This window comes from Rana temporaria, chromosome 1 (genome assembly GCF_905171775.1).
Source record: "Rana temporaria chromosome 1, aRanTem1.1, whole genome shotgun sequence".
NCBI lineage: Eukaryota > Metazoa > Chordata > Amphibia > Anura > Ranidae > Rana > Rana temporaria.
This window is the reverse complement of record NC_053489.1, coordinates 438,387,503-438,397,722: the sequence shown is the minus strand read 5'-3', so window position 1 is coordinate 438,397,722 and position 10,220 is coordinate 438,387,503. Positions and strand designations below refer to the sequence as shown.

Sequence of the window (10,220 nt, the reverse complement as noted above, 5' to 3'; positions counted from 1 at the left end):
AGTACTTTCAGCACTCTAAAAGACAGCGGAAGCAACCCATAAAAATGTGATGCAATTTGTAGTATAAAAATAAAAATGATATGTGATAAACAATTATAGTTCATAAATCCATTTTCGGATGAGCATATGGAGGTGAAGCCAGCAAAGACACACACATATACCCAGCAGCTCTTACGTCAAGGATTTAGGGATTCTCTTAAGAGCATGCAAAAAGAACAAAGCACCAGGTGAATATGAGTACATAAGTAACACTCCTAGCTTGATAACAGGACAGGGCCTCAGAAATGTGTTGCGGTCAACCCCCTAGCCATTTCATGTACTCCTGTCTACACCTGTCATCACCTCCTGGTTACTGGCACAAGTGTGGAGAGAGTCACCGCTATCTTGTTACCCAAGAGCAGGTCCCTGTCAGCTATGAACAGTCCATTCTGACAATTGAGAGCTGTTTGTAATGAAAGCAGGATATCACCTGAAATTTTTTTTTTTAAAAGCCAACAGCTACTAACTTTTAAAAAATCAACACTTACCTGTCCAAGTCGCTCGTGACGTCGGCAGCCGAAGCCGAGCGGCAGCTCGGCTCTCGGCTTCCCCCGCCGCCATCCTCGATAAGGGAATCAGGAAGTGAAGCGCTGTGGCTTCACTGCCCGGTTCCCTACTGCGCATGCGTGAGTCACGCTGTGCAGTTCCCACTGGTCCCCGCTGTGTTCGACTTTCGTATGCGTTTTCTTTTTTGCGCAAGCTCGTGGGGAGGGGGGGCGCTTTTAAATGTTTTTTTCTATATAATATTAAATTGTGGGTTTTTTTTTACATTTTGATCACTTTTATTGCTGTCACAAGGAATGTAAATATCCCTTGTGACAGTAATAGGTGGTGACAGGTACTCTTTATGGAGGGATCAGGGGTCTAAAAGACCCCCGATCCCTCCTTTGCACTTCAAAGTATTCAGATCGCTGAAAACCGCGATTCTGAATACTGTGTACTTTTTTTAATCCGGCGCCATTGGCAGCCGAGAAACTCGGAAGTGACGTCATGACGTCGCTTCCGTGTTTACATTGCGGAGACTGAATCAAAGCTGTTTACAGCTTTGTTTCAGTCTGCGCCTGGACACTGGAGGCACCGGATCGAGGATCGGGTCTCCCGGTGGGACGGGAGGCCCGGTCAGAGCGGCGAGAGGAGGCGGGAGGGGGGGTCCCCTCCCGCTCCTCTGGCATAACAACCAAGCGGCTTTTAGCTGCATTGGTGTTTATGCCTGGATAGCCAATTACCGACTCTAAACAACGGTATCGGGATGATGCCTGCAGCTGCGGGCATCATCCCGGTATAACCCCTGAAAGCCGAGGACGCATATATGCGTACGCTCGGCGGGAAAGGGTTAAACCCTTACATATACCCAGTGAAGTGACTGGGCTCAGGTGATACACAGAGATGAAACAAATCCTCTTTCGTAAGTTGTACCTTTTTTACCTACAGACATCTTTCACCTATATCCATTCAAAGTGCAGAATTTACACAGGATCTCTCATCTTTGAAAAGCAGGGGGCAGGAAAGGAAACTGAAGTTACACTCAGTGAAGGGAGCTGATTGGAGGGAAGGGACACACCTCCTTGCACACAGGAACAGAGCTGAGGCTGTCACTCACAGACTGTGCCCTCCCCTATCACAGTTTTTCTCTTAGGCCTTGTACAGACGAGCGAACATGTCCGATGAAAACGGTCCGCGGACCGTTTTCATCGGACATGTCCGTTCGGAGATTTTGGTCTGATGGTTGTACACACCATCAAACCAAAATCCCCGCGGACAGACAAGTGCGGTGACGTGGCGGTGACGTTGACGCCGCCACGTCCGCAAACCCGGAAGTTCAATGCTTCAAAGCATGCGTCGAATCACTTCGACGCCATGAGCGGGTTCTTGGGCCAGCGGACATGTCTGATGAGTCGTACTGACCATCGGACATGTCCGACGGACAGGCTTCCAGCGGACAAGTTTCTTAGCATGCTAAGAAACTTTTGTCTGCTGGAAACCTGTCCGCTAGGCTGGAAAATTGTCCGGTCGGCCCTACACACGACCGAACGTGTCTGCGGAAACTGGTCCGCGGACCAGTTTCAGCAGACATGTTCGGTCGTGTGTACGAGGCCTTAGTGTCAGGAAAACCCATCAGAAGTGACTCGTGCTGATAGCAGAGGAACAAGGCAGCAGACAGAAATTACACTTAGTGCTCTGGAATGATACAAGCACACACTATAGGGGATATGTTTTGTTCATATTTCATGTTTACAACCACTTTAAGACCTTTTACTACCCTATTAAACTGATTAGCCTTGTTAATACAAGAAAATGATTACATGTCATAACTGCGCAAGGCACAGTACATCCAAAACTTTGAAAGTGTAGCACAAACTTGCTTTCTCAGCTATCAATTTGGTTCTACATCTACAGACCCAGAGTGGATCAACTGTGAGTACACAGTACTCTATTCTACCATTGAAAATGCACAAAGACACCAACATTAAGGATCCAGCCACACTGTACTGGCAAACAGGGCAGTAGTCTGAAATTGTTTAGGGTTAATATTTTTGTATTAAAATGTTATAGAATTACTAAAATTTACAAGCAGATGCAACACCACATCATAGAAAAGATAATATATAACACAATACAAAAATAAGTAAGATAAATGATGTGGGGGGTGACTATTTACCATCCCTTGTAGTCCTGCCACTCAATGCTATGGCAGTTGTTGGATATGCATAAATCAAACCTGGTTTGTCCAAATATACAAATTCATAGACAACTTGCTCAGTTGTTATCTCGGCTAGCATGGAACACTGTAGAGAATAATGTACTTGTGAGTCCAGGTTCTTTATTGAACGTAGACTGTCCATCATTCATTTATTTTAACAGCACCACATTAACTAAGTGGTCAAAATATTACCAACAATGATACTTGAGGGTGAGACTTGGTTATGGACTAAACATAAATTCAGCTATCATACCAAAAGGCATGCAATTTCATGCTAATTTATCCTGTTATTCCAAAGTCAGTAAGGACTTTTTATGTTTATATTTGGGAGAAGTGAATGCGGTCCTTTTACCTTCCACTTTTCCACTGCTCTTGTTTTTCAGACTCACAGTGGAGTATGTCTGTAACTCACAGCACTTGCCCTTTTGAAGTGCAACTGATACTGAAACTGTTTGGAGCCTTCTGAAACAGCAGAGAATCCTCAAAAGCAGCACAAGCCGTATTACAAATAAACTTGTCGCAGTGCGCCTACAAGCTGCTGTTCTTGACTAACGTCACTTTAGCTCTTAGAAAAGGGTTTCAGAAGCATAAGCATTGCAAAGAATAATACAATCCTCAGCATGGAGTCGGAGAAAGAAAAAACAGTGAGATATTTAAACCTACACAATTCTTTCACGATTCTTTTTAAATACTTGGGTGTTCTTCATGGGGAGATCATTCCTTCTACAGAAGCATCCAAAATGTTAGTCATATTATTTACTAAGCTTTGATGTGTGCGTCTCATGTCTTAAGTCAACGATTTGGAATGTGAGTATTCCATTGTATGTTGTTTCAGAAATGGTTCTGTGAATGGCATGATATCCTCTACCTGATACAATTTGTTTCAAATAATAATCTGATTTGAATATTATAAATCCTCATATGCTTTATTTATTCTGTTTCTTGTTCTAAAATACAAACGTTGCTACTATCTTTAATATGATGTGGATTTAGAAAAATAAAATGCTAAACAAAATCCCCTGCCTTCAACGGAAATGCATTACCATATTTCCCAACAATATTGTCAGTTGTACAATTACAAAACCTGTGATATACTTTATACAGCATGCTATGGAGAAACTATATGGCTATAGAGGGGCTCCTAAATAACAGAGGGAGATCAAAAAAATGGAAACAAGAGTGAATGGCAGATACAGTATTGCTTTCTTATAACAGAAGGTTTCTACATGTCCTTACTTACAGCATAAAACACAAAAACTAAAATTTCACTCTCTGCTTATCAGTAAGTCGGCAGAGTCATGCAAATTATTACATTTTGCCCCTTTTAGCCACCCGTGCACCCAGAACCACTGTGATATAGCACAGATATAGTCATAATTTTATAGATTCCCATTACCAACTAACATACAGCTCTCTCAAACTTTGTTAGCCTTCTTTAGTAATATAGGGTTCTATAGTATAGGGTTGTGAGTCCAGAGGAACAGTACAACTACTGTATTATTATTATTTCTAACTCTCACTTAACCATCTGTCCCCTGGACCCGCTTCTCGGCCTTTTGGCTAAGATCAAGTGTAGTATCTGTTCTTATCAGTTTTCGGAGGAGCGCTGAAGCACTTCTTTAGTAGAGGGCTGAAGCAATCCAAAGATGTGATAGGCACCTGGAAGGATGGTTTCAGCAGGGGCTATGCTTTTGCTACCCGACAGTACTGGGGGCAGGCCACTAGTCGAGTCTGAGCCATCTGGAAGGGTGCTCCTGGTGAGAGCGGAGAGGCATGAGATCTTGGCGGAAGGCCGGGGCCCTGGCCTTCTGGCCTGGATTTGATGCGGTTCCTAACCCGCCTTACCAGTTTCCTTGAGAGGGAAAGCGGAGCTGCGCAGCTAGTACCTCTCGGGTTTAATTAGGTAGGTAGCGAAAGAGGTGCGCCTCCGGTAGCTCCTGATCCTTTCTGGTGGAGGTGGGGAGGGGGCCGTGGCTGTCCGGGCCGTGGACCAGGGTCCATTGAAAAGCCTGTGGAGATAGTGCCCCTGGAGTTGCAGTCCAGGGGTGCCATACATTGCACTGAGTGTGTGAGGGACACTCAACGTGTGGCACCTTTTTGGTCACTTATCTCCACACACACTTTTTTAGCACCTGCCTCTAGGGCCAGGCCTTTTGGCTAGGACCAGAGGAATTTTTGATTCCTGGCCGGAGGGCCGGCCAATGTATTGCACATTGGTCACTTTACCTCACTCTCCCATCTTCCTTCTTCCCCACTTTCTTTTTATTTTTCCCCGTGTTTGTCTAGTTTGTCACTTATTTTTGTTTGGTGCACTGCACTTTATGTGTGATAAGTAGGGTGCTGGTCCTCGGGCCTGCCCTGAACGTCTTGGGAGTAGGTGGACATGGCCTTCTGGCTTAGTTCGCCTGCTCTCATGGGGTCTCCCTTCGGGGGAGCCTCACTGTTGGGTCCGTGCTGGCTTCGGCTACATGGGCCTTGGATGGGTTCATGTGGCTTCGGCTGCATGGATCACTGACAACCTCAGTCCCTGTCAGGAGCCTTGCGCCCCGGGGGATCAGGGTCAGGCCCTCTTCGGAGGGCCTATTGACGATGCACCCGTCACAGGTTTTTGTTGCACCTCCTTATGTGTGTGCACTTTTTCCCTGCACCGGGTGAAGTTTTTGGGTTGTGTTTTGCACGCCACAGGCTTTTCAATAGAAAAAGAAAAAAAAAAAAATCTGTCCCCTGGACCCTGTTGTCTTGCAAATACTACGATCACCCTCTGACTCTATCCTACACTCTCTAACCCACATCTTCAATCTCTTCCTCTCTTCTGGAATCGTTCCCAACTCTCTAAAACATGCACTAGTCACCCCCATACTTAGAAAGCCTTCCCTGCACCCTAACAATCTTTACCCCATCTCCTTGCTCCCCTTTTCCTCAAAATTCCTTGAATGTCTGGTCTACAATACACTGAGTGACCACCTCACTAAGAATAACCATTCTGATCCCCTTCAGTCTGGATTTCACCCTCAACATTCCACTGAAACTGCTCTTTTAAAACTCACAAGTGACTTACTAACAGCAAAAACCAATGGACACTATTTTTGGCAGCCTTTGATACAGTTAACCACCCCCTCCTCAAAAAACTTTACTCATTTGGTCTCCATGACTGTGCTCTTCGCTGGCTCACATCCTACCTATCCCAATGCACCTTCAGTGTCACTTACAATTCTACTTCCTCCTCTCCCCTTCCTTTCTCCATTGGGGTTCCCCAAGGTTCTGTTCTTGGACCTCTCTTATTTTGAATCTACACCTCCTCCCTAGGTCAGCATCAAATGGCTTTCAATATAATTTCTATGCTGATGACACCCAAATCTATCTCTCCACACCTCAACACACTCCATTAGTCTAGTCGAGCATCACTAATTTACTAACAGACATATCTGTCTGGATGTCGAACCACTTCCCCAAATTCAACATAATATTTCCTCACCCACGTGCCTCTTCCCCTGACTGGCACAACCATCAACCCTTCCCCACATACCAGGGTGCTAGGTGTTGTCCTAAACTCTAAACTCTCCTTCCAGCGCCACATCCAATCACTTTCTAAATCTTGCCACCTCGACCTCTGCAGCATCTCCAAAATATGTCCCTTCCTAACCAATGAAACCACAAATCTCCTAATTCACTCCCTGGTTATCTCTCACCTTGGCTACTGCAACCTTCTCCTCATTGGCTTACTTTTAAAAAGGCTATCCCCTTCAGTCCATCATGAATGATGCTGCCAGACTCATCCACCTTACAAACTTCTCAGCGTCTACTACCCCTCTCTGCCATTAGCTGCCACTCACCCAACAAATTAATAATACTAACAATAACAAGACCTTCTGCTTTCTATCTCCCTCATCGCCTCCTCCCATACTTGCATCCAGGACTTCTCCCAAGCCTCTCCCATCCTTTACAACTCCCTACCCCAATCTGTCTGACTATCTCCAACCCTGTCCACCTTTAGGCATTCCCTGAAAACTTTTCTCTTCAGAGAAGCCCATCCTGCCTTCATCTAAGTTTTGTACTTTCATTTTCTTCATCAGCTCATCCCCCACAGTTATTACCTTTTGTATCACTTGGCCCTCCCTTCTAGGTTGTAAGCTCTAATGAACAGAGCCCTCTGATTCCTCCTATATTGAATTGTATTGTAAATGTACTGTCTGCCCTAAGGTTGTAACGAGCTGTGCAAACTGTTGTCGCTATAAAAATCCTGTATAATTACAATAATATTAAGATTGCAGTGAAGCAGTGCAAAAGGAACCAAACAGCCCATCCCTAAGGTATGGGTGAGATGCAGCATTGTGTTCTTATAAGAAAGTATTTATGCATCCTCACTTCCAGCACAAAACCCAAACACACGGAGCTCACTCTTTGCTAAAGGGTAGGTGGTCAGGGTCATGCAAATCATTCCCTTTTGCACCTTTTAGCAATTAATGCATGAAGAACTGCTAGTGTATAGCAACAATATAGCCCTACCACATAGAGCCAGTAAAGCCATATCCTGCCCTGATTAGGGCTTAAAGCAGTCCTAATAGCAGAATGTTTTTTACCTTAATGTTTTTTATGCATTAAGATAAAAAGCCTTATGTGTGCAGGGGCCTTCCTCAGCCCCTAATACTTACCTGACCCTGATCTTCTTCCAGTGATGTGCACGAGAGCCTTGAGCCTTGAGCCTTGACCTTGATTCTCCTTCCTCGTTGGAGTCAAATCAAATCAAAACAAGTCAATCAAAGTCAGTGAGCCAATGAGGAAAGAGATGGTGCGGACCAAGTCACGAGTCTCTGTCTGAATGGACACAAAGAGCTCGGGAGCGAGGCTGTTCTGGTGTCCCCATAGAATACTTATACTTACCTGAGCCTAATGTTCCTCCAGCGATTTGCACGAGAGCCTCAGCTGTCCAGGCACTCTCCCTCCTTATTGGCTGAGTCAAATCAAATTACGTCAAAGTCAGTGAGAATGGAGGAAAGATATGGGGTGGGGCTGAATGGACAAATAGAGCAGCGGCTTAAAGAGCGAGGCAGCTCTGGTGCTCCCATAGCAAGCTGCTCGGTGTGGGGGCATTTGGAAGGAGGGAGGGGCCAGGAGCACTGGTGAGGGACTGGAAGGAGAGGAGAAATTATGGCTGCTCTGTGCAAAACCACTGCACAGAGCAAGTAAGTATAGCATGTTTGTGATTTTTAAACAAAAAAAATCCCAAGACTTTAATATCACTTTAATCCTGCCATACATCGATCAAAATGTGCCCGGTTTAGCAGGGACTGGACAAATTTCAATCCATGTATGGCACCCTCGTTGTACACATGTTGATCTATTGATCAACGTGTGTAAGGCCAGCTTTTTGGGCTTTTCCAGAACTATTAGTGCTGCCAGCTATAGCCAGCAACACTAACTAACCATGGTGTTCTTCCAGCAGGGAATGCTCCTTTCCATCTGCAGAACACAATACCGCTGCAAGAGAGATTCCTCCATCAACAGTCAGTGTTTATGGGGAAATCAAACAATTGTCTCTCCTTCCACCTGTGGTGGAAGGAAAAAAAATAATTATCTATAGCCTGCCTAAGCCTAAAACAGCTATAAGTTGGTAAAACTGTCTCTGTAAATATATAACAAAAATGTAGCTCACTGTGCTTTAAAAGTGGGGTTTCGGTTCCCTTTGTACTGCCTCAGTACAACCTTAAAGGATAATTCCATCTTTACAACAAAAATGTAAAGATGGATTTCCCAAATTCTCCCTGCTCTTCCAGTCCTCACTGCACTCTTCTGTTGTGCTGGTAGATGAGAATAAGTATAAGATTGGTCAGGTTATAGAAGTGACCAATGAGAGACCCTTCTTCAGTCCATTTTCACCAATGACTGCTAGCTATTGTGGGCATTATGCTGTGACACAGCCTTCAGGGCTGGTACAGAGTTTAAAAGTGTACGGATCAGTACATCAGCAGACTGTTGATGCAGGAAGGGTGTCAGAAATTAATCTTTACTTTTTTGGTGTAAAGGTCAAATTACCTATTCTACTTTTACTTTTGTACTGTTAACACAAGTGGCTGGGGGGGGGGGAGGGCAGTAACAACTGGTGGCTGAGCCTTGGTTTTCCAACCCCCTGTCCACCCATTTATAAGATAGCATGCAGCTGCTCAGGGTTGTACATATGCAGCGACTGTGATGCTCTGCTTTGCGGCCAGGTCAAGAATTATACCCCCCTGTCAAGTTGAGTGAACAATATCCCAAACAAAACCTATTCCAGAAAATTTGACCTTACCTCCACCATGAACCAAAGGTTTGGCTCATGGTTGTAGTGTAGAATTAACATACTAAGGGCCAGATTCACAAAAGAGATACGACGGCGTATCTCCTGATACGCCGTCGTATCTCTGTGATCCGCCCGTCCTAACTATGCGGCTGATTCATAGAATCAGTTACGCATAGCTAGCCCTAAGATCTGACAGGTGTAATTGACTTTGGCCCCATACACACGATAGAATCCATCCGCTGAAATTTATCCGCGGATCGGTTTCAGCGGATCGACGGATTTATCTGTTGATCCGCTGGAACGTACACACTAGCGCCCAAAAATCCCCGCGAACCAGAACGTATGCAACGTAAACCACGTAAGACGTCACTATAAAGGGGAAGACCAAAGTCAACGGCGCCGCCCTCTGTTCCGCTTTTGCTAGTTCCGTGTGACCGCGTGCTAGTGAAGGTTTGGTTACAGCCGATTCGTGCTTTTCAGTCTCCGCGTTTTGACAGTAGGTATTCTCGGGTTCAGTGCGTTTGCTTGCGGGTTTGCAGTTGGCATTCGGGCACAGGCTTTCAGCACGTTTCCGCGTACTGTGCGCTCGTATCTGTGTGTCGTGCGGGCTTAGCAGGTTGTGCTGGATTTGGGGGTGCTTTCTGTTGGAGTGTGTTCTTGACTGACCAGCCGGCCGGTTTGAATCCATGATGGAGCAGCAGCGTCGATTCTCGCGAATTGGTGCTGGTTATGGGATTGCTTATGGCCATGTCCAGCGAACCTGTTTATTGGCCAGGAACAGTGGGAGGAGGCGTTTATGGACCAAGAATTGGTTGCGCCAGCGTGACCAGTTTTCTCATATGCCTCTGCTTAGGGAACTCCAGGAGAATAATCCTGATGATTTTCGGAATTTTCTCCGCATGACGGACCCCGTATTCAACCGTCTGCTGGATCTTCTGTCCCCCTATATCACGAGGCAGGACACTGTGATGCGCGATGCCATCACGGCCGAGCAGAGGCTTATTGCCACGTTGCGGTACCTGGCGACTGGGAGGAGCCTGCAGGACCTCAAGTTCTCGACAGGCATCTCTCCCCAGTCACTTGGGGTCATCATACCGGAGACGTGTACTGCCATCATACATGTTCTGCAGGAGGAGTATATTAAGGTAAGTTCCCTAATTTTAACATCACAATGTTTATTTTTTAAATGTGTGAGAAAGTCAA

At 45.5% G+C, this 10,220-nt stretch overlaps 1 pseudogene; it reads left to right on the top strand.

Moving 5' to 3' along the window:
* Nucleotides 1–4,280: 4,280 nt before the first annotated feature.
* LOC120925141 lies at nucleotides 4,281–4,384 on the top strand (annotated as a pseudogene).
* The last annotated feature ends 5,836 nt before the right edge of the window (nucleotides 4,385–10,220 follow it).